This window comes from Manis javanica, chromosome 4, assembly GCF_040802235.1.
Source record: "Manis javanica isolate MJ-LG chromosome 4, MJ_LKY, whole genome shotgun sequence".
NCBI lineage: Eukaryota > Metazoa > Chordata > Mammalia > Pholidota > Manidae > Manis > Manis javanica.
In genome coordinates, this window is record NC_133159.1 from 168,670,271 (window position 1) to 168,694,881 (window position 24,611).

Consider the following 24,611-nt stretch of genomic DNA (forward strand, 5'->3'; position numbering starts at 1 on the left):
TTAAAATGATACTAATGTTTTGAGTAACCTTGGAGCATTATGGTATATGTCTGGATATCACTTTTGGAATATAACCAAAGATAAATCTTTAACAGTGACATTTATATTATCACATTGGTATCTTAAAATTTTGTCAATACAACATTTGTTGTCTTAGCTCTCTCAGAAGAAAAGTTTTTTGATTATAATTGCTGTCTTAAATTGGGATTTTCTTACTTATTTTCCTTTTCTGTTTAAAATTCCAAACTAGATAAAAGTATTCTATGTAAGAGAGATTTCAGCTATGCCTTCCCTAACTTATTTAAAATGGCATGATTAGTATCCCCACGTTCCTTTTTCTTTATAGTACTTATTACCTTTGTGTTTATTTTCTGTTCAAAACTAGAATGAGAGTTCCATTATTACAGAGAGTTTTGTCTGTTTTGTTCATTGCTGTATTTCAAGTGCCAAGAATAAATACCTGGTATATAGTATTTATTGAGTAAGTATTTTTGAATGAATAATCTCAAAGACAGTGAGAACTGAGACCCCCAACTGATTATAAATTTCAGGCAGTCATTACTGTGTATGCTTTTTAGAGAATCTTCATTACAAATAAAATAAAGCTTAGATTTACAAATGTACAGTGTTTCAATCATGTAAAAGCTCCTCATTCATTTATTCCATAATCCTGTTCCCTTTTTTCAGTTTTTCAGTTTGGCTGTTCCCAAGTTTTAGAGTTGGGATATTTATAAAATATCTATAAAATTATTCTTTGTAGAGTAAAAAGAGGAACAATATTTTTAGTTTGATTTGGAAGTTTTTAAGCGCTAGTACTTAGTCATTTTTAAATGATATGCATGTATTACAAATATGTGAGGAATTTGACTAATTTTTCACCTTTCTCCCCCTTAAACTTACTTTGATATTAAAAAAATAAAGAAAATGAATTATAGTATATAAGATTATCAAATCAACACATTATACACCTAAGGCTTATGTAATGTGTGTCAGTTACATCTCAGTAAATTTAGTTGAGGGTAGAAAATGAGCTTATGTATTTAAAATCCTAAAAATAAAATCAGTATAAATTAATAGAAAAAATTATACCAATCTTTATTTTTTTATTTATTTTATTTTTTATTTTATTTATTTTATTATCATTAATCTACAATTACATGAAGAACATTATGGTTACTAGATTCCCCCCTTCACCAGATCCCCCCCAACAAACCCCATTACAGTCACTGTTCATCAGTGTAGTAAGATGCTGTAGACCCACTACTTGTCTTCTCTGTGTTGCACAGCCCTCCCTATCACCGCCCCCCCCCCCCACATTATACATGCTAATCATAAGGCCCCCTTTCTTTTTCCCTACCCTTATCCCTCCCTCCCTTCCCACCCCTCCTGCACAAGTCCCTTTCCTTTTGGTAACCATTAGTCCATTCTTGGGTTCTGTGATTTTGCTGCTCTTTTCTTCCTTCAGTTTTTCTTTGTTCTTATACTCCACATATGAGTGAAATCATTTGGTACTTGTCTTTCTCCGCCTGGCTTATTTCACTGAGCATAATACCCTCTAGCTCCATCCATGTTGTTGCGAATGGTGGGATCTGTTTTTTTCTTATGGCTGAGTAATATTCCACTGTGATTATGTACCACAACTTCTTTATCCATTCATCTACTGATGGACATTTAGGTTGCTGCTTCCATTTCTTGGCTATTGTAAATAGTGCTGCAATAAACATAGGGGTGCACCTGTCTTTTTCAAACTGGGCTGCTGCATTCTTAGGGTAAATTCCTAGAAGTGGAATTCCTGGGTCAAATGATATTTCTATTTTGAGTTTTTGAGGAACCTCCATACTGCTTTCCACAATGGTTGAACTAATTTGCATTCCTACCAGCAGTGTAGGAGGGTTCCCCTTTCTCTACAAACTCGCTAACATTTGCTGTTTGTCCATTGGATGGTGGTGATCCTTACTGGTGTGAGGTGATATCTCATTGAGGTTTTAATTTGCATTCCTCTGATGACAAGTGATGTGGAGCATCTTTTCATGTGTCTGTTGGCCATCTGAATTTCTTCTTTGGAGAACTGTCTGTTCAGCTCCTCTGCCCATTTTTTAATTGGATTATTTGCTTTTTGTTTGTTAAGGTGTGTGAATTCTTTATATATTTTGGATGTCAACCCTTTATCGGATCTGTCATTTACAAATATATTCTCCCATACTGTAGGGTATCTTTTTGTTCTATTGATGGTGTCCTTTGCTGTACAGAAGCTTTTCAGCTTGATATAGTCCCACTTGTTTATTTTTGCTTTTGTTTCCCTTGCCTGGGGAGATATGTTCATGAAGAAGTCGCTCATGTTTATGTCCAAGAGATTTTTGCCTATGTTTTTCTCTAAGAGTTTTATGGTTTCATGACTTACATTCAAGTCTTTGTTCCATTTTGAGTTTACTTTTGGGTATGGGGTTAGACAGTGATCCAGTTTCATTCTCCTACATGTAGCTGTCCAGTTTTGCCAGCACCATCTGTTGAAGAGACTGTCATTTCCCCATTGTATGTCCATGGCTCCTTTACATATATTAATTGACCATAAATGTTTGGGTTAATATCTGGGGTCTCTATTTTGTTCCACTGGTCTGTGGCTCTGTTTTTCTACCAGTACCAAACTGTCTTGATTACTGTGACTTTGTAGTAGAGCTTGAAGTTGGGGAGCGAGATCCCCCCAACTTTATTCTTCCTTCTCAGGATTACTTTGGCTATTCAGGGTCTTTGGTGGTTCCATATGAATTTTTGAACTATTTGTTCTAGTTTGTTGAAGAATGTTATTGGTAATTTGATAGGAATTGCATCAAATCTGTATATTGCTTTGGGCAGGATGGCCATTTTGACGATATTAATTCTTCCTAGCCAAGAGCATGGGATGAGTTTCCATTTGTTAGTGTCCTCTTTAATTTCTCTTAAGAGTGTCTTATAGTTTTCAGGGCATAGGTCTTTCACTTCCTTGGTAAGGTTTATTCCTAAGTATTTTATTCTTTTTGATGCAATTGTGAATGGAATTGTTTTCCTGATTTCTCTTTCTATTAGTTCATTGTTACTGTATAGGAAAGCTACAGATTTCTGTGTGTTAATTTTGCATCCTGCAACTTTGCTGTATTCCGATATTAGTTCTAGTAGTTTTGGAGTGGAGTCTTTAGGGTTTTTTATGTACAATATCATGTCATCTCCAAATAGTGACAGTTCGACTTCTTCTTTACCAATCTGGATTCCTTGTATTTCTTTGTTTTGTCTAATTGCCGTGGCTAGGACCTCCAGTACTATGTTGAATAACAGTGGGAAGAGTGGGCATCCCTGTCTTGTTCCCGACCTCAGAGGAAAAGCTTTCAGCTTTTCACTGTTCAGTATGATATTGGCTGTGGGTTTATCATATGTGGCCTTTATTATGTTGAGGTGCCTGCCCTCTATACCCATTTTGTGGAGAGTTTTTATCATGAATGGATGTTGGATTTTGTCGAATGCTTTTCAGCATCTATGGATATGATCATGTGGTTTTTGTCCTTCTTTTTGTTTATGTGGTGGATGATGTGGATGGATTTTCGGATGTTGTACCATCCTTGCATCCCTGGGATAAATCCCACTTGGTCATGGTGTATGATCCTTCTGATGTATTTTTGAATTCTGTTTGCTAATATTTTATTGAGTATTTTTGCATCTACATTCATCAGGGATATTGGTCTGTAATTTTCTTTTTTGGTGGGGTCTTTGCCTGGTTTTGGAATTAGGGTGATGTTGGCTTCATAGAATGAGTTTGGGAGTATTCCCTTCTCTTCTATTTTTTGGAAAACTTTAAGGAGAATGGGAATTATAACTTCTCTGTAAGTCTGATAAAATTCTGAGGTAAATCCATCTGCCCCGGGGGTTTTGTTCTTGGGTAGTTTTTTATTACCACTTCAATTTCTTTGCTGGTAATTATTTGGTTTAGATTTTGTGTTTCTTCCTTGGTCAGTCTTGGAAGGTTGTATTTTTCTTTTGATCCTGTTGATGTGTGTTGATTCTCTTTTTCTCTTAATAAGTCTGCCTAGAGAGGCTTATCTATTTTGTTTATTCTCTTGAAGAACCAGCTCTTGGTTTCATTGATTTTTTTCTATTGTTTTATTTTTCTCAATTTTGTTTATTTCTTCTCTGATCTTTATTATGTCCCTCCTTCTGCTGAGTTTAGGCCTCATTTGTTCTTCTTTTTCCAATTTTGATAATTGTGACTTTAGATTATTCGTTTGGGTTTGTTCTTCCTTCTTTAAATATGCCTGGATTTCTATATACTTTCCTCTTAAGACTGCTTTTACTGCATCCCACAGAAGTTGGCGCTTTGTGTTGTTGTTGTCATTTATATCCATATATTGCTGGATCTCCATTTTAATTTGGTCATTGATCCATTGACTATTTAGGAGCGTGTTGTTAAGCCTCCATGTGTTTGTGAGCCTTTTTGCTTTCTTTGTACAATTTATTTCTAGTTTTATACCTTTGTGGTCTGAAAAGTTGGTTGGTAGAATTTCAATCTTTTGGAATTTACTGAGGCTCTTTTTGTGGCCTAGTACGTTGTCTATTCTGGAGAATGTTCCATGTGCACTTGAGAAGAATGTGTATCCTGTTGCTTTTGGTTGTAGAGTTCTATAGATGTCTATTAGGTCCATCTGTTTTACTGTGTTGTTCAGTGCCTCTGTATCCTTACTTATTTTCTGTCTGGTGGATCTGTCCTTTGAAGTGAATGGTGTGTTGATGTCTCCTAAAATGAATGCATTGCCTTCTATTTCCTCCTTTAGTTCTGTTAGTATTAGTTTCACATATTCTGGTGCTCCTGTGTTGGGTGCATATATGTTTATAATGGTTATATCCTCTTGTTGGACTGAGCCCTTTATCATTATGTAATGTCCTTCTTTATCTCTTGTTACTTTCTTTGTTTTGAAGTCTATTTTGTCTGATACTAGTACTGCAACACCTGCTTTTTTCTCCCTATTGTTTGCATGAAATGTCTTTTTCCATCCCTTGACTTTTAGTCCATGCATGTCTTTGGGTTTGAGGTGAGTCTCTTGTAAGCAGCATGTAGATGGGTCTTGTTTTTTATCCATTCAGTGACTCTATGTCTTTTGATTGGTGCATTCAGTCCATTTACATTTAGGGTGATTATCGATAGGTATGTACTTATTGCCATTTCAGGCTTTAGATTCGTGGTTACCAAAGGTTCCAGGTTACTTTCCTTATAACTTAACTCACTTAGTATGCTGTTACAAACACAATCTAAAGGTTCTTTTCTATTTCTCCTCCTTTTTCTTCCTCCTTCATTCTTTATGTATTAGGTATCAAATTCTGTACTTTTTGTCAATCCCTTGATTGACTTTGGGGATAGTCAATTTAATTTTGCATTTGCCTCGCAATCAGCTGCTCCACCCTCCCTACCGTGATTTAACTGCCTCTGGTGACAGCTATCAAACCCTAGAAACACTTCCATCTGTAGCAGTCCCTCCAAAATAGACTGCAGAGATGGTTTGTGGGAGGTAAACTCTCTCAGCTTTTGCTTATCTGGAAATTGTTTAATCCCTCCTTCAAATTTAAAAGATAATCTTGCTGGATAAAGTAATCTTGGTTCCAGGCCCTTCTGTTTCATGGCATTTAATACATCATGCCACTCCCTTCTGGCCTGTAAGGTTTCTGCTGAGAAGTCTTATGTTAGTCTGATGGGCTTTCCTGTGTATGTAATCTTATTTCTGCCTCTGCCTGCTTTTAACAGTCTGTCCTTATCCTTGATCTTTCCCATTTTAATTACTATGTGTCTTGCTGTTGTCTTCCTTGGGTCCCTTGTGTTGGGGGAATCTGTCAATCTCCATGGCCTGACAGACTATGCCCTTCCCCAGATTGGGCAAGTTTCCAGCAACTACCTCCTCAAAGACACTTTCTATCCCTTTGTCTCTCTCTTCTTCTTCTGGTATCCCTATAATGCGAATATTGTTGCACTTGGACTGGTCACACAGTTCTCTCAATATTCTTTCATTCTTAGAGATCCTTTTTTCTCTCTGTGCCTCAGATTCTTTGTATTCCTCTTCTCTAGTTTCTATTTCATTTATTGTCTCCTCCACCATATCCAACCTGCTTTTAATACTCTCCATGGTGTTCTTCAACGATTGGATCTCTGACCTGAATTCATTCGTGAGTTCTTGGATGTCTTTCCGTACCTCCATTAGAATGTTGATGATTTTTATTTTGAACTTCCTTTCAGGAAGAGTCACGAGGTCCATATCATTTAAATCTTTCTCGGGAGTTGTATTAACAATTTTACTCTGGACAAGGTTCCTTTGGTGTTTCATGTTTGTATATGGCGCTGTCTAGTGTCTAGAAGCTCTATTCTGGAGCTGCTGAGCCCCTGAAGCAATGTTGGGGTCCCCGGGGAGCGGTACTGGTGCCTGGGGGGAGGAAATAGCTGTTCCCTGCCTCCTGGCTGCTGTGCCTATCTCCACTGCCTGAGCCAGTGGGCCCGGCACACAGGTATAAGTTTGTGTCCCAGTGCAGCCGGATATGGATCCCTGCTTTGCACAAGCGGACAGAATCCCAGTCTCCCCAGGAACCATGCCTGTTTTAACTTTCCAACCCGGTAGTTATGCGAGTCTCATGAAAGTACCATGAAATGTAGGTTTGTGCCCCCAGAGCAGATCTTCAGAGCTAGGTATTCAGCAGTTCCAAGCCTTCCACTCCCTCCCTGCTCCGTTTCTCTTCCTTCCGCCAGTGAGCTGGGGTAGGGGAGGGGCTCGGGTCCCTCGGAGCCACAGCTCTGGTACGTTACCCCATTCACTGAGGTCTGCTCTTTTCTCCAGGTGTGTGCAGTCTGATGCTTTCCTCTTTCCTGTTGCTTTCTCAGGATTAGTTGTGCCAACTAAATTTTCTAATTGTATCCAGTTTTAGGAGGAAGCCTCTGTCTCTCCTCTCACACCGCCATCTTTAATCCTCTCCAGTTAAAAAATTTTTGAAATTAATGAGTGTAATTTAATTTTAATAACAAAAGTTAAACTTAATAATAAAATCAGGGGTTTCCATGATCGTGAGCACTACTACCCATTAGAAGTCAGCAGGAATTTTGTCATTATAAGAGTTAACTGACAGTAAAAGCATCTTTGTTACCTTGTTGGAGATTTTGTTTGTAAATCTTCATTCAAAAAACAGAAATAAAAAATACAAAGCCTCCTATAATGAATAAAATGAATGAGCATCCGTGGTTACCAATAATAAAGAGATGGGATGAACACACACTTCTACTTTGGCTTCTTCCAGAAAGTCACCAAAAGATCAGTAAAGGGGGATTAGAGAGGAGCCAACTACAAAAAAGTTTTAGAAATTGGACAGTATATGAATAATTGAAAACTGAACCTTAAACTCAGTAGCAGAGAAAAATCAAGGAAACAACTTTATTGACCCTCCAAAAGCCTCAAAAAACTCAAGAATGGTAGGATGTGGAAGTAGAGGTGAAAAGAGAATCACTAAAACTCATTTGAAAAAGCACTTGGTTCCTTGGACCTCCTCTTCAAAATTAGCTAACCACTCAGCTGGGCAAGTGCCCAGCTCCTCACCCTTAACCTTGCAAAGCCCAGAAGTATATTTTTTAGAAAGGGGAAAAATAGATTTCCTCTAGACTGGGACACATCAGGCATAGTTGAGGGCAGAAGTCCTATACTGAAAAGAAGAGATTTGGACCCCAATTGCTTTTGTCCTGCTGGGCTACCAGGATGCTGGCATTTAGGCTTTAACATTCCACACAGGAGGCTGGAGAAGTCTTTTCTGAGGAATCCGAGTAAAAACAGGGACTCACAAATTTAATGAGAGATTCCTTAAGTAAACAGCCTAGCTACATCACTCAGTGTATCAAAATTCTTAATCAGCATTTTAGTTCTCTTCTCTTAAATATGAGCAACTAACTCAGGTAACTAGATATTTGAGGAAATCCTATAATAAAATAGGATAAAGCAACTTGGAGAGAACAGAAATTTTGCAAAAGAAAATAACCATTATTAACATCCTCAGGGAAATAGGAGAAAACAAAAAGGAGATATTATTAAAGAAATAGCCATGAAAACAAAAAGGAGATATTATTTAAGAATAATATTCTGATTTTTAAAGGAGGCTCTTAGACATTAACACAATTAGACATTGTGATTGCAGATTTCAAAAGCTTTCAGAAGTATTAGAATACTGATATTTAGGAAATCTCTGAAAAAGTTGAACAAAAGGATACATTATAGAAAAGAAGTGAGGAATGTTAAGGAACTTAAGGACCAGTCCAGGAGTTTCAATATTTGAATAATAGTCATTCCCAAAAGAAAGAACAGAGAAAATGGGAAAGAATTCATCAACAAAATGATAAGAGAATTTTCTTGAACTAAAAGAACATCAAGTTCCTGAAAAGGCATACTGTGTTTTCTCTACAATGGTTGAACATAAGCACAAACAAAGACACATTGTGGTGAAACTTCAAATCAGTGGACCAAAGAAGAACTTTCATGCTTCCAGAGAAGAAAAAGACTTGTCATATCATGTGAAAAGTAACAGGAATAAATTGGCGTTGGACTTCACAGTGGGAACATTAGAAACTCAATGAGAAATGGAGCATCACTGTTCAAATTCTGAAGGAAAATAATTCCAATGATAGTATTCCATATTCGTTGACACTATTAATCAGATAAAAGAATAAGATGTTTTAAGACATACACCCTTTTTTTGTTTGTTTTTTGCCTGCCTTGTACTTTTCCTTAGGAAATTTTGGAGTATGTGATGCATCAAAATGAGAAAGTGAGCCAAATAAAAGAAAAAAATGGGTTACAGGAAATAGGAAATTCAACAAAGTAGAAAGGTAAAGAAAACATCACGATGATGATGAAATGACAGGGAGAGAGGGCAACTAAAACAGATTGTAGTAAGTTAGAAGCCTCCAGAAGAGTAATCTTTAGGAAAATGAAATTGATAGAAACCTGGTGCATTTAATTAGATTTACAAGTTTTAGACAACTGACAAAAGTCTCAGGGTTGAATTTGTGATAAACACTTAAGATAATAAGTAGAAAGAGTTCTAAACTCAGGAGAAAACAAGTAATGTGTAAGAAAGAAGATTACAGAATACGTCTTTAGTCCTTTGGTCAGTGTCTGGGGTAGCTGGTGTCCATGCTGTAACCTCCAGTAATAAATTTACCAGTTTATTCCAGTGTGGTATAGATACTTGATTTTATTTGGACCATATCATGGTGTGGAAGCAGTGCTCCAAAGCAAGGTGAACAAATTGGCCTGGGTGGCCTGTTTTTGTAGAGTTGCTAGATATGATTTGCTAAGACCATTTAAATTATTTTTATATCTATGTTCATGTGGAATATTGACCTTTAGTTTTCTTGTCTTACAATGTCTTGTCTGATTTTGCTGTCAGGGTAATGTTGGCTTTATAGAGTAAGTTGGAAGTTGAGGGGTATTCCACCTTTTCAAATTCCTGGAATATTGTGTGTAGAAGTACCTTAAATGTTTGATATAATTTCTCAGGGTAGTCATCTAGGCCTGGAATTTTCTTCGCAGAAAAGTTTTAAAATACAAATTAAGTTTCTTTAAAGAAATATAGGACCATTTAAATTATCTATTTCTTCTTGAGTAATGTTTTAAAATCTGTTGTATCTGTAGTGGTGCCACCACTCTCATTTCTTATATTGGTAAGTTGGGTACTATTTTTCTCTTTTTTCTGATCATTCTGGATAGAGATATGTAAATGTTATTCATCTCAAAGATTCACTTTCAGTTTACATTCATTTTCTGTGTTGCTTTTCTGTTTTCTATGTCATTGACTTCTGCTTTGCTCCTTTTATTTCTGCTGCCCACATTGCGTTTAATTTTCAGTTTTTTCTACTTTGTTAAGGTAGAAGCTGAGGTCATTGATATTCGAACTTTCTTTTCTAATAGAGGAATTTTAGTGCTACACATTTCCCTCTATATTTCTTTAGCTGTATTCAGACTTTGATGAGTAGTGTTTTCATTTTCATTTAGTTCAAAAGATGGTCTAGCTCTCCCTTTGATTTCTTCTTTCAGGAAGAGTCATAAGGTCCATGTCAGTTAAATCTTTCTCTGGAGTTATATATTAATTTTACTCTGCACCAGGTTCCTTTGGCATTTCATATTTGTATATGGTGCCCTCTAGTGTCCAGAAGCTCTACTCTCTGGAGCTGCTCAGCCCCTGAAGCAATGTCGGAGGTCCCAGGGGAGCAGTATTGGTGGCGGGGTGGGGCGGGGCGGAGAACTGTTTCCTGCTTCCCAGCTGCTATGTCTGTCTCCACTGCCTGAACCAGTGGGCTGAGCACACAGGTATAAGCTTTTATCCCAGAGCAGCCAGATATGGATCCCTGCTTTCCACAAGGGGCTGGAATCTCAGTCTCTCCAAGAATTCTGCCCGTATTAGCTTTCCAACCCCGTAATCACGCGAGTATCGTGAAAGCACCATGAAGTGTTAATTTGTGCTACCAGAGTAGATCTCCGGAGCTAGGTATTCAGTAGTCCTAGGCCTTCCAGTCCCTCCCGGCTCCATTTCTCTTCCACCCGTTGGTGAGCTGGGGTGGGGGAAGGGCTTGGTTCCCGCTGGGCTGGGCCACAGCTTTGGTAGTTACGCTGTTCCGTGAGGTCTGCTCTTTTCTCCAGGTGTGTTCAGTCTGGTGCACTCCTCTTTCCTGTTGCTCTCGCAGGATTAGTTTGACCAACTATATATTCAAATTGTATGCAGTTTTAGGAGGAAGCCTCTGTCTCATCTCTCACACCTCCATCTTTAATCCTCTCTTGATTTCTTCTTTAATCCATGTGTTATTTAGAAGCATGTTCATGTAGTTTCCAAACATTTGAGAATTTTCCAGATATCTTTCTTATGTTGATTTCTAATTTAATTTCACTGTGGACAAAGAACACAATTTTTATAAGTTGAATCTCTTTTTATTGAGACTTGCTTTATGGCCCAGGAAATTCTCCATCTTAAATGTTCTGTGTGCACTAAAAAAGAATGGCTGCTATGCTTATGTGGGGTAGAAGGTTCTGTAAATGTCAGTCTGGTCAAGTTGATTGATAGTGTTGTTCAGGTCCTCTATATCTCTGCTGATTTTCTTTTTTTATTATTATTAAGGTATCATTGATATACAATCTTATAAAGGTTTCATATGAGCAACATTGTGGTTACTACATTCACCCATTTTATCAAGTCCCTCCCACACCCCTTTGCAGTCACTGTTCGTCAGTGTAGTAAGATTCTATAGAGTCATTACTTGTCTTCTCTGTGCTATACTGCCTTCCCTGTCACCCCCCTGCATTATGTGTTTTAATCATAATACACCTTAATCCCCTTCTCTCTCCCTCCCCACCCCCTTCCCTTTCATAACTGCTAGTCTCTTCTTGGAGTCTATGAATCTGCTGCTGTTTTGTGCCTTCAAGTTTTGCTTTGTTGTTACACTCCACAAATGAGTAAAATCATTTGGTACTTGTCTTTCTCCGCCTGGCTTATTTCATTGAGCATGATACCCTCTAGCTCCATCTATGTTGTTGCAAATGGTAGGATTTGTTTTCTTCTTCTGGCTGAATAATATTCCATTGTGTATATTTACCACATCTTCTTTATCCATTCATCTACTGATGGACACTTAGGTTGCTTCCGTATCTTCACTGTTGTAAATAGTGCTATGCTATATACAGAGGTACATATGTCTTTTTGAATATGGGATCTTGTTTCCTTTGGGTAGATTCCTAGGAGTGGAATTACTGGGTCAAATGGTATTTCTATTTTTAGTTTTTTGAGGAATCTCCATTTTGCTTTCCACAATAGTTTAACTAATTTACATTCCCACCAGCAGTGTAGGAGGGTTCCCCTTCCTCTTCATCCTTACCAACATTTGTTGTTGCTTGTCTTTTGGATGTTGGCCATCCTGACTGGTGTGAGGTGATATCTCATTGTGATTTTTAATTTGCATTTCCTTCATAATGAACGGTGTGGAGCATTTTTTCATGTGCCTGTTGGCCATCTGAATTTCTTCTTTGGAGAAGTGTCTGCTCAGATCCTCCACCCATTTTTTAATCAGGTTATTTGCTTTTCGTGTGTTGAAGCATCTGAGTTCTTTATATATTTTGGATGTTAGCCCCTTATGGGATATGTCATTTACAAATATATTCTCCCATACTATAGGATGCCTTTTTGTTCTACTAATGGTGTATGTGGATTTTCTGTCAGCTTGTTCTGTCAGTTATTAGGAGAGGAATATTGAAATATCTGACTATAAGTGTGGATTTATCTATTTCTTCTTGCAGTTTTAGCACACTCCCCATACCAGTGGTCATATAGTTAGAAAGGATTCCTGTCCCTCAGGGATTTAAATCCTCTCAGCTACAGCTGCCTGTAGTGAAATAGAGCTTGCCTGGGGCCAGAGCTAGAAGACAAAAGAAAGAGAAAAAAGCCAGGGGATTTCCCCCACCCTCTTAGTCACATACGGAGAGCCCTACCCCAACCCACATTCATACTCTAACCAGAAAAAGAAAACTTGTCTAGTATCTTCCTTTGTCCCTGGAGTTCCACTTTGAGTGGAGTTCATTCAGGCTGGGAGTTTGGAAGTTACATTCTGTTAAGGTGTGGTGTGCTTATTCCATTTCAACCCAGAACCAGAGCCCTAACATTTTATTACATTTTGTGTTTGCTTTTCTGGAGGATGATACTAAAAGTATTTAATAATGAGTTTGTCATAGGTACCAACTAACCAGAACAGATGCCAGTCTATTAAGAACAAACAGTAACTTTAAACTACTGACATGTCTATATAGGTGCATAATGCATGATAATCTGCCCTTCCTGATTGTAGGTATAGTTTCTATTTCATATCTCTTCTCCAGTGATAATAACAGACATGTAAAGTAAGATGTTTGGGCATGAGGGCTCTCTCTTGTGTGTTACCTACCTAGTTTGGACCTGCTCTGTCTGAGGTGCAGTGGATTCTGACACGACCATACCCACACTCAACTGCTGTAACCTCAGGGCAGAGACCTCTGATGTCCTCTGCTTATCAAATGTAGGACAGGAGATGGGAGATGGCCTGACTACTTCCCTGACACAGATCATACCCCACTCATTGAGATTGCTCCTTGGCACTTCCTCCTTCTTGCATCTCTTCTGTGCTTAAAACAGACCTGGAATCACTGTCATCTTTTGCAGTTATCCTCCCACACATGCTCTGGGCTATAATTTCCTCAATCCAGTTGCATCTAGTTTCTGTCTTCTGTGGGTTTCTTAACTTCTCCTGTCTTACTGCTTTTTGTTTTGTTTTGTAGTGCTTTAAATTTTTTTTATTTTTAAAATAAAATATTCTGTCATTTCCGTACCACCTATATTTTTGCCATTTTAGTCTGAATTGCCATGATTCCTTTCCTTAACTACTGTAATAGTGTCCTTACTTATTATTTCCATCCTTGCCAAAATAGTTTATTTTCCATTTGATGGATATAGTGTACTTATTAAAACACGTCAAATCATATATTTCCCTCAAACTTGAAAAAATTCTCCAGTGGCTTCCCATCACATTCAGAATAAACTCTTTATCATTTCCTACATGACCTGTTCTTAAATATTCTAACTTGACATCCTCTCACTCCCTCCATTATCTACTTTGTTTAATCCGTGCTGGCCTTTTTGCTTAAACATATTAAGATTGTTTTCTTTGGAAGGCCTATACACTTGCTCTTTCTTGAGTGAGGGCTGTAGATTTCTGCTTAAGTCAAAGAGTACTTCTCTGACCATCCTAAATACCCAGACCTAAACTTCACAGTACTTATCACTACCAGAAACTATTTATTTGCCTGTTTATTATTGTCTCAACCACTAGAATATAGGTTTCAGTTAAGCAGAGATTTTTATCTTGTTCACCACGCTAGCCATAGAGCCCTTGCGTATAAAAATTTGTTAGAATGAATGAAAATTGAGTACTTAGTGTACTTTGGAAAGTATGTGGTTGTGCCCAGGCCACATACTAATGCAGTATTTACTTTTATTACTTGAATAACTGAAAAAGCAAAGCACTGTGAGAATTTTGTTGAATACGGGTAGTTTGTCAGACTATCAGCTTTGCTGATTTGTGAAATGAGACTCTTGAAATATGACAGTAAAACTGATAGTGCCAAGCTAACCTCAGTATGGCTTTCTAAGGTTGAGTGGTTGTTTTCTGCTTTCCAGTGTAGCATATTGCATATAATTGGATGATATTATTTATATTCTTGGTCTTATTTGTCTGCTGGTTCTATTTTTCCTAGTAATCTAGGAGTTCATTTACAGTAACATTTTTGCATTCAGCAGGTGCCAGTGTCCTGCATTTAGGCCATCAAAGTGATAAAGGAAGCTTACCAATTTTAGGAATCCTGGTTCTGTGCTTTAGGAATTATGGGTTACTTCATCAGAATTGTTTTTTCTGTTGTTGTACTAGATCCGTTTTCTGCATCAAATACTCATTAGAGGTCAACTATATGCAAACAGAACTTACTTGGTTCTAAATATTAAATAAATGCATGAAGCCAGTGTGATATAGTTGAAACTCAGTTTTGATTTACTTTTACAAAGATAGCATTATACAGGTATTAGGTTGTAATATACAAGATGTATATTGGTGTAATGCCCATAACTGACCCATGCTGGAAGATGGGTATCTATACAGTGTTTGGCACTGCATAATTCCCATTATTTGTAGCCACTTTCATTTGATTAGTACATGCTAACATGTCTCTAGTATGTCCTCAATTGTCAAACATGCTGTCTTCTTATTCTTTCCTTCCAAATGTGTAAAATGTTTAGTAGAAATGAGATGTTCATGTTCTCGATACACACACAGATTATTCTTCAGTCTGGTAGGTTACAAAGATTTCTTTATTAAACCAAGAGTGTTTTATATATAGAATGATAAGGAAAATTATTTGAGTATTCAATGTGTCATTTCTTTATCTCAGTGTAAGCCTGTGTCTGGTATGGTATCACAAATGTACAGGATTGTTTTGTTGTTTTGATAGTTTATTATTCTGAAAATAAATCATTTAGCTTCCAACATAGATTGCTTTAGGAATAAAGGAAATCAAAACTTAATAATATATATGTTCCAGGCTCTGAACTAGGTGCTTTCACATAATCCTCATTTAATTCTCAGAATAATGCTGTGAAGTAGGTGTTATTTTCAGTAGGACTATACTTCAGATTTTATATCCATCTACACCAAAACTTTGAAATCAGCCTCGTTGGTAATATGTATTTAGAACCTTTCCATTCTGATACTTAAAATATAAATTTATTGATAGTTAGATAAGACTTAGAAGAAAAGATCTGACCTTAAAAAATAAATCCCTCTAGGTGCAAGTTGTAGCACTCCAAAATCTCATGACTATAGACTATCTACGGTTAAAAGAACATATGGGATGTGAACAGATCCCAGAAATGGGCTGCTTTAATTTGTCTGATTGTTCAAGTACAGTTGGACAATATCCATCATATCATAGATAAATTTTCACAAATGCCTAGGGTGCCTAAATGGTTTTCTTGGCTTCACTGGAGATGGATGGTAATTATAGATTTGCTTTGTTTATGTCACCGTATTCCTGTTATGTTAATATGTGTGTGCAAATTAGTTAGTAGTTTAAAACCTATACATACTTAAGGTACTCTACAAGAAGATATGTCAAAGAAATAATCAATCCTCCCATGTTTCCTTCCATATGCTACATCTATAGCTTTTCTTCTTCCTTCCTAATTACAACCCTTAAATAGAATTTGTGCCTCATATCGAATTTACCGAGTATCATAATTCCTCCAGGTGGTAAAGATACCTCGAGACAAGTGCTGGGCATAGAAGCCACAGGGCATAAATCTGCAAAGAAGTAAAAAGCTAACCTTTGCAAACAATATGGCTTCTCTCTCACTTACCAACTTTACATTTCCCTGTATGGCCCCGGAAGATGACTGGTTAGCCAGAGACGGGTAAGATTCCTCAAGGGAGGAACAACCTAAGACAGGCACAGTCGCAGGGGGGCCATCAGGTGAGAATTTGGGGATCAACAGAGGTGAGGCTCAGAACCTCACCCCCCCTGCTTTGAGAGAAATCTTCTGCATCCGTGGATGTCTTGCTGCCCTTGTCTAGCCTGGATTAATACTTAGTCCATAGGCACACACCTGATCATCTGATCATCTACATTTGCCCTCTTACAGCACTAAACTATGTTTTCTACCTTTATCTTGCATCTACCTACCACTTCAGCATTTTATTAAAAATAAAAATAATAATAATAATAAAGGGAGAAATATGGGATCAACATATAAATCAAGTACAAAAATCAAACGAATATTCATATTTGACCTGATTGTTTATAGGTCATAATGCGTGATCAAAACCGAAAGTTTCTGTGATGAATGCCCTTGTACTGTTCACCATGTAAGAATTTATTCACTATGTAAGAATTCGTTCACCATGTAAGAACTTGTTTGTTATGCTTCAGAAGATTGGAGACTGATGAGAATTAGGCTTGAGATGGATTAATGATTGTACATTGAGCATTGACCCCCCTATACTGAATTTTATTGTTGTTAACAACCATTTGATCAATAAATATGAGAGATGCCCTCTCAAAAAATAAAAAATAAAAAAAATAAATCCCTCTAAAGTGTCTTAATTTCTAGATCTACATTTCTTATGAGATACATCTTTTTGTTGATTTTTCTTTGTGTAACACTTTTTCCATAAAATTAAACTGGAAATTGGCCCTCTCACCAACAATTTCTTATTGTCTTGAGATACTAAGGATGTTTTAGAATGTATTTATATATTTTAGTCATACTTGGTATTTTTTTATGTGAATTATAATAATTTTATTTGAAATTACCTTTTACCAAACAATGTAGACATTTAACAAGAATATATTAGGGCTGTCGCTTCTTCCACTCTCCTAAACTAACCAATACTAGCCACATTTCAGTCTTGGTCTTTCCATGTTTTCCCCTGAGCTCATACAGGTATATGCAGGATGTGTATGTATGGGTATATATTAGTTTGAATATTTTAAAAAATAAAATGCAGTTTTAGTTTTGTTGTCCCAGTCAACAGTATAGCATGGCCATCCCTCCAGGAACATACTTAAATTCTAATTTCTTAAAATCTATATAATAGTCCATAGCAAAAATAACCCATAATTTATTATACCATTTTTTCACTCGTGAGTGTTCAGATTTTCAAAGTGATTCATTATAATTTATTTAGTAACATCTTAAGCTCTTGGAATATGCAACCCTAAGCACATTTTGTATTAGGACATATTAAGACTCCTACTAACATTATGATAATTGGCCTAGTTAACACCAGAAGCCTTAGAAGCCAATTCTTGCTTCTCCAGATTTATAGAAGAGAAAGAATAAGACGTGACAACTAAAAAAGCTAGAAAAGGCGTGTTGGACATCTAGAAAGATTTTAATCTAAAATATCTGAATTTTTCCTGCAAAAGTAGTAAAAACCTTTTTGAAAACTTACTAGTTTTTTAATTGAAGTTTAGTTGATACACAATATTATTGGTTTCAAGTATACCATAGTGATGCAACAGTTAAACACATTATTAAATCCTCGCCCCAACTAGTGCAATTACTGTTAATATAGAAAGATGTTACAGAACCATTAACTATATTCTCTGTGCTGTATTTTCATCCCTGTGCCTAATTTATATTATGGCTTTGAGATTTTGTGCCTCTTTTTCCCTTTACCTATTTCACCCCCATCCTCCCTAACATTAGCCACCAGTCACTCCTCAGTGTCTATGAGTCCACTGATGTTTTGTTCATTTTAAAAAGTTTATAAATTTTAGTGAGGATCATAAACAGTTAGATAACAGAGTATGAGGAAGCAACCTATTAGTAAAGCCTGAAGTAAAATTATTATTGAGTAAATACATTTCTTGTTTTGTTTCATTTGAAGAATAGGTTGGATTGAATCAGCTTTATTCCTAGTGAGATATTGAAGAGCTGGTTCCCACAAGGGGGCAGACTAAGACAACTTGAAAATCTGAATACTATAAACATTATTTATATTAAATTCATAGTTGATTTATTAAGAAGGATGGGGAAATCATCCAGGGCTGGGGATGAATAGAGAGATAACTGGCTGGCCATCCCACGAAAGGTACCATCTATTAGAGGCCTCCACCTACCTCTCCTTTAGTGTGTGCATGGACTGTTGGCAGGCTGGACACTTGGCTGTGGCTGTAGTCGCATTGGCCTTGGTGAGTGGAAGTCTGTATTGCCGAGCCCATTTATAAATTCCATCCCTGCTACCATGGCCTATTTGATAATGAGCCCTTTGGGCAAGGATAGATAGACAGGCTGAGTCTCTCAAATAGGTCATCTTATCTACTGGGCTATTAAGCACCTTCTCTGCAGTTTGCTCTTTGGTAAGCATTCACATGGAACATAAATTGTTTTGTATTCTGTGCCCTTTCAAAGAAGTCTATCCATATGACTTATCCCCAGATTTCCTTGTCAACCAGTTTTCTAATTATTCTTTCCAAAGAGTAATTTCTCCTTTGAGGCAAAAGGAACAACTAAGTATCCTGTTCAGATTTCTGCCACTGGAAGGATTTCCCTTCAGCACTGCCCTTCAGGACAACCCCAGAGTGAGGCTGTAGTGCTGTCATTTCCATGTAGCATGTCGTCATGCAGAGCTATCAGTAAACAAGCCTGATTTTTTTTGTTTTGTTTTGTTTTGTTTTGTTTTCCCTTAGTGAGATGGTCATAGAGAATTTCCTAGTCTGAGAGAAAAGAAGCAGAATAGCAGGAGTAGGAACTCTGGGCATCTGAGCCACTTGCTCATGTGAATTACTTATGCCTTTAGGATTTACTCTGATCTGGTCTCCCTGAGACCTCTTCCCTTTGATGATGAAGTGTTACAGTACACACCCACCCATACTGCTTGGTTGGCTCAACAATGTGTAGTTCTGGTGGGCTGCCCAGGTCCAGTAGTAACATGGTGGCCATAGTCAAGCATTCATCTAAAGCCCTGTGGTAAGCCAAGAGATGATTTTCAAAAAAGGGTAACAGTTATTTGCACAGGATGGTATAGTTTTTTACAAAATACTAGATGTCTGTGCTGAGATTCACCTAAAGTTCTGCAATAACCATACAGAATCCCTATCTATCACAGATACTACAAGAAACAATAAATCTGGTGGCTTATGTAACCCAAGTGGCAAAACAGCTTTCACAGCAGCCCATATTTGTTGCAGAGCTTTCTATTATCCTGGCTTCTCTCACATCCAGCAGTCTTGGTAAATGGTTCATATAGCATAACCAAATGAGGTACAGGTCGCTTCAGAAATCCAAGGAGGTCTACGAGGCATTGTACCTCTTTCTCAGTTGTGAGAGAGTAGGTGCAGCAGCTCCACCTTGAAAGGGATATCCTGAATTGCTGAAGGCCATAGGTTTCACAGAAATTTCTCCAATGAGGAAGACCTTTGAATTTTTGTGGGATTTATTTCCCACCCTCTGGCATGATGTGTTTTGCTACAGTATCTAGATTTGTTGGTGTTTCCTATTCACCAAATTTAATCAGCATGAAATTTTCAGTGTAGTAGGCCGGCATGGTGCTTAATAGAATGGGAAGGCAGTTAAGGTCCCTGTGGATTACATTATTACTTAGAGCAGGATAATTAATAGGAGGTAGGTAGTGAAAATGACCCTGACAACTGAATGCATACTGTTATTATGATGTTCTCATATTCAGGTCAGTTACTACAGACCAAGTGCTAGGGATATATTGATTTGCTTTAGCAACAAAATTACATCTAAAACAGGAGCTGCAGTGGGAGTCACAACCTGAATAAGTTTCAAAAATTTGCTGTCATTCTCCAAGATTTGACCGTATTCTACACAGGCTGCACAGACAAGTTGAATGGAGATATAGTAAGAGTCATCACCCTTGGTTCTTTCCAGTGTTTAGAGCATGGATCACACTTCTTATCTTCTACTCCAGAGACTAATTGAACTTGATTCTGGATATAGGTCTAGAACTTCATTGTGTAGTATGGTAGTCATTGCAGTATAGCACAGAGAAGACAAGTAGTGACTCTGTGGCATCTTACTACATTGATTGACAGTGATGCAGTGGGGTATGGGGGGGACTTGATAATATTTGTGAATGTAGTAATCACAATGTTTTTCATGTGAAACCCTCATAAGAGTGTATATCAACAATACCTTAATAAAAAATAAATAACACACTAGTCATTGGACACCTGTGGCTGTTGAATACTTGACATATGGCTGGTCCGAAGAAAGATGTGTTGAGATTTTCTCTTTCTGTTCATTTCAAGAATGTTTGCTTTTACTTGCTAAAGCATTATTCTAATAGTTGCTTTAAGGTCTTTGATTTTTAATTCTAACATCTCTGTGATCTCAGGAATGACATCTGTTTATTGACTTTTCCTTACCATGTTGAGATCTTCCTGTTCCTTCATATGCCATACAATTTTGGATTATGTCCTGGGCATTTTGAATATTATGATATGAGACCTTGTATTTTATTTAAATCCTAAGGAGAACATTGATTTTTGTGTGTGTGTCAGTGGCCATTTGACCAGATTATGTTCAGAATAGTTTCCTGCCAGCCTTCTGGGGGCTGTGGTTCCATTGTCAGTTCAGTTTCCTAAGCATTTACAGTACTATTTAAATCAGTCCCACATACGTGACCTAGTGTCCATGCTGGGATCAGAGTGGTGGTATGTCTTGTTGCTTTGTTCTCAAAGCAGAGGGTATGCTGTTTAGGGTCAGACCCATGCACACGATGCTCAAAGATGAGTTCAGAAGCTTATACACAGCTTACTTGTATTGTTTTGATATCCCTCCACATCCCAGTCTCACCAGCACATTCTAGTTCCCCAGGCCCTCCCTTCCTGGTACTCTAGTTTTCCCATTCTGCTGTTCAGTTCCTACAACTATGTCTGTATCCAGGTCAAGTGGTAAGAGAACAGAGAGAAAAAAAGGCAATGAGGACTTGTCTTACACCCTTGGGATCATGATTCCTGGAGTCAGAGATGAGGGTTTACTTCTCCCAGAGATTTTGGTACTGTGCAGTCACACTACTATCTCCATGCTGCCACCACCATAGAATTGCCTGGAGACTGAGATAGAAGAGAAAAGGAAGAAAAGGAATTTCCCTAGTGTCTAGATTTTCCCCTTTCTTGCCCCTCACCAGCAAGGGAGGGATTTTCTTTGAGCTTTTTCTTAGCTGGTGTACCCTTCTGCCTTTGAGCCCAGGCCAGGCAACAACTGAGGAAAAAACATGGTAAACTCACCACCACTTCAGCACCTTTCCCAATCAGCCTGCTACTGTTTATTTTCAGAGTCCTAAAATAACTACTCTATGTATGCTTATTGTTTGTGTATTTAAATTTTTAAAAATAGATTTTACATTTTAGAATAGTTTTAGGTTCTAGTGGGAAGTACAGAGTTCCCATATGCCCCTTACACCTACACGCTCACAGTCTCCTCCACTATTAAAATCCCCACCAGAGTGTTAACTTTATTGCAGTAGATGAGCCTACACTGACACATCATTATCACCCAAAGTCCAGAGTTTACATTATGGTTCACTCTTGATGTACATTTTACGTGTTTTGACAAATGGGAATGACATGATTCCACCATTATAGTATCATACAGAATAGTTTTCATGCCCTAAAATCCTCTATATGCTGACTATTCAACCTCTCTGGAAAACAGTGATCTTTTACTGTTTCCGTAGTTTTGCCTGTTCCAGAGTTCATACAGTTGGAATTATTCAGTATGTACCCTTTTTCTACGGGCTTCTTACACTTAGTAATATGCATTTAAAGTTCCTCCATGTCCTCTAATGTCTTGACAGCTCATTTCTTTTTAGTACTGAACAATATTCCATTGTCTGGATGTATCACAGTTTATTATACATTCACGTACTGCAGGACAACTTGTAAGAATATTGGAGACTCAGAGTGATATAAATCTTGCCTTAAAAGGACTTTAGGAATAATTTAGGCCAAATTCCCTTCTTTCAGAAATGAAAGCCTTTTGACAAATTATGCATTGTTATTATATATGTTATATTTGATATGCTTGTTTTAGGGGCCAGTTTATTCCCTTCACATCTTTTGCCTATCCCCAACCCCCTCTCCTATGTCAACCACCAGATGATTCTCTGTATTTATGAGTCTATTTCTGTTTTCTTTTTTTTTTAGATTCCACATATATGATTCCACAAGAATCATATGATACTTGTATTTCACTTAGCATCGTAGACTTTAGGTCCATCCATGCTGTCACAAAAATGGCAAGATTTAATTCTTTTTTATGGTTATTACTCCACTGTATATATGTACCACATCTTCTTTATCCATTAATCTATCAGTGGACATTTAGGTTGCATGTATATCTTGGCTATTATAAATAATTTTCAGTAAACATAGGAGTGCATATATCTTTTTGAACTAGTGATTTTGTTTCCTTTGGGTAAATACACAGAAGTGGAATTACTGGGCTGAATGGAATTTCTATTTTTAAGTTTTTGAGGGACTGCCATACTGTTTTCCATAGTGGCTGCACCAATTTACATTCCCACCAACAGTGGAAAGACACTTAATTCTTGTATATTGACTCTTTAACCCTAGATTTTGCTTAACTAATTTACTTTTCTAGTAGCATTGTTTGGTAGATTATTTAGAATTTTCTGCATAGGCAGTCATGCTGTTTGACTACATGACCCTGTACAAGTTCTCACACTTCACCTGGCCTATTTTCTGACTAATGTATGGACGTTTGAGAATATTACTGAGTCACAGAATGATATAAGCCTTGAGTTAAAAGCATCTTTGGAATAATTTAGGCAAAACCCTTTTGTTCTGAACTATGTAAAAGCCCTTTGACTCTAGGGGCTAGTTTATCACTATGCTATGTTTTGTTTTGTTTTTCTGTGTACTTTTAAAAAACAAACTTTTATCAAAGTGTAACATGTAACTGAAAAATTATCCAATCGTGTATAGTTAAATGAGTTATCATGCTAGAGGTTTTTGGTTTATAAGTTTTATTTGTGCTTATTTATATAACTTGAAAAATTAGACAGCATTTGTTTAAAATAGGTATTGCCTTAGACTAAAGAATTTCTTTTTTAATTTGAACTTTAGTATCTAATAATAACCTGTATTAAATATAAGACTTAGTGATAACTGAAATTTTTATTGAATCATTATAACTCCTAACATTTCTTCAGTGTCCATATACTTGATATCCCTGTGCTTTTTTAGTTCAACTTATGAATATTTAATCACCAGGTGTCCAGCATAAATGAATTTTTTCTGTCAAACTAAGTTTATTTTATTCTACCATATCTCCATCACATTATTTCAACAACTTTTGTTTGGTTGAAGCAGAAAAAGTGGTAGAAAAAAAAAAAGATAGAAGATAAAGACTGAGTAATTTGGCATACCAGTAAATATCTTCTTATGTGTTTAGTAAATTAGATTCCTATTTTTCACTTCCTGTTATAAATTATACATCCATTCCTTTTTCTGTGCAACTTCTTAGTAGTTCCTGCTGAAATGGAACAAATGGAATATTAGTGAACAGAGGTTTTAAATATGTTCCTCTGATTTGACTTGGCCTCCTGCACTCCTGTTGATCTACCATGATCATTATTGACTAGGACCAATATTGAAGACACATTAGTGTATATATTATCAGTTCTGAACCTGATAGCCAAACTAGATCAGCTAACCCACAGTCAATATGCAGTCCCATGAGCATGAAAGTAAATGTTTTTGTAGATTACTGAGATTTTGAGGTTAGTTACCCAAGAAAAATTAGTACAAATTCAGTGAATGCTGACCAGTGCTTTTCTTTACATGAAACATATACTTTTAGTTTTTTCTCTGTATCCAAAATGAGTTCAAGAATGTCATATAGGACAGAAGAGATGGAGGAAAATATTTTTAAGCAGAAATGTAAACTAGGACATCCAGACTAGACTGATTACAGTATTATTCCTTAAGGAGTGTTATTAGATTCTAAAATTATCAGCTAAGTTTTAACATTGGAACATTTCAAATGAACAAGAGATGCTTCACTAACTGGATGCATGCATCAAGAGATATTGTTTCTTCATAAAAGGATTCCTCAGGGAATTATACTGATGGCATGCTTCTTTGTTTGTAAACTCGTAAAATGTTATGATTCCATATAGATCAGTTTCAAGTCTATTCATGAAAGTCCAAGGACTGGAAATCCATTATGAGAGAAAAAGACTCGAAAAATAGTTCTACAGGATACAGTATCCATCTGATCACAGTTCCAGAGAGAAAAGAAAGAACAGTTGGAAGAGAAGAATTAGCCAGCACAGTAAAGGAAGGGACCCAGAGACTAATGACAAGAAAAAAGTTAAGATGTATCCTGGTAAAAATTCCCAGATCCACGGATACAGAATAAATCCTAGGTTTCTACCAACAGAAGTTTGGGGAAAGCTAATAGTGTTCTGGACTTTGGTAGTGGTAGAAATGGAGAGAATGTGGCAGATTTGA

The 24,611-nt window shown here is 36.9% G+C and overlaps 1 protein-coding gene across 10 annotated transcripts in view; it reads left to right on the forward strand.

The window, feature by feature from the left end:
• TANC2 (tetratricopeptide repeat, ankyrin repeat and coiled-coil containing 2) overlaps positions 1–24,611 on the forward strand; it is a 374,308-nt gene that overhangs the window by 123,256 nt on the left and 226,441 nt on the right. The gene's annotated exons all lie outside the window — the stretch shown is intronic.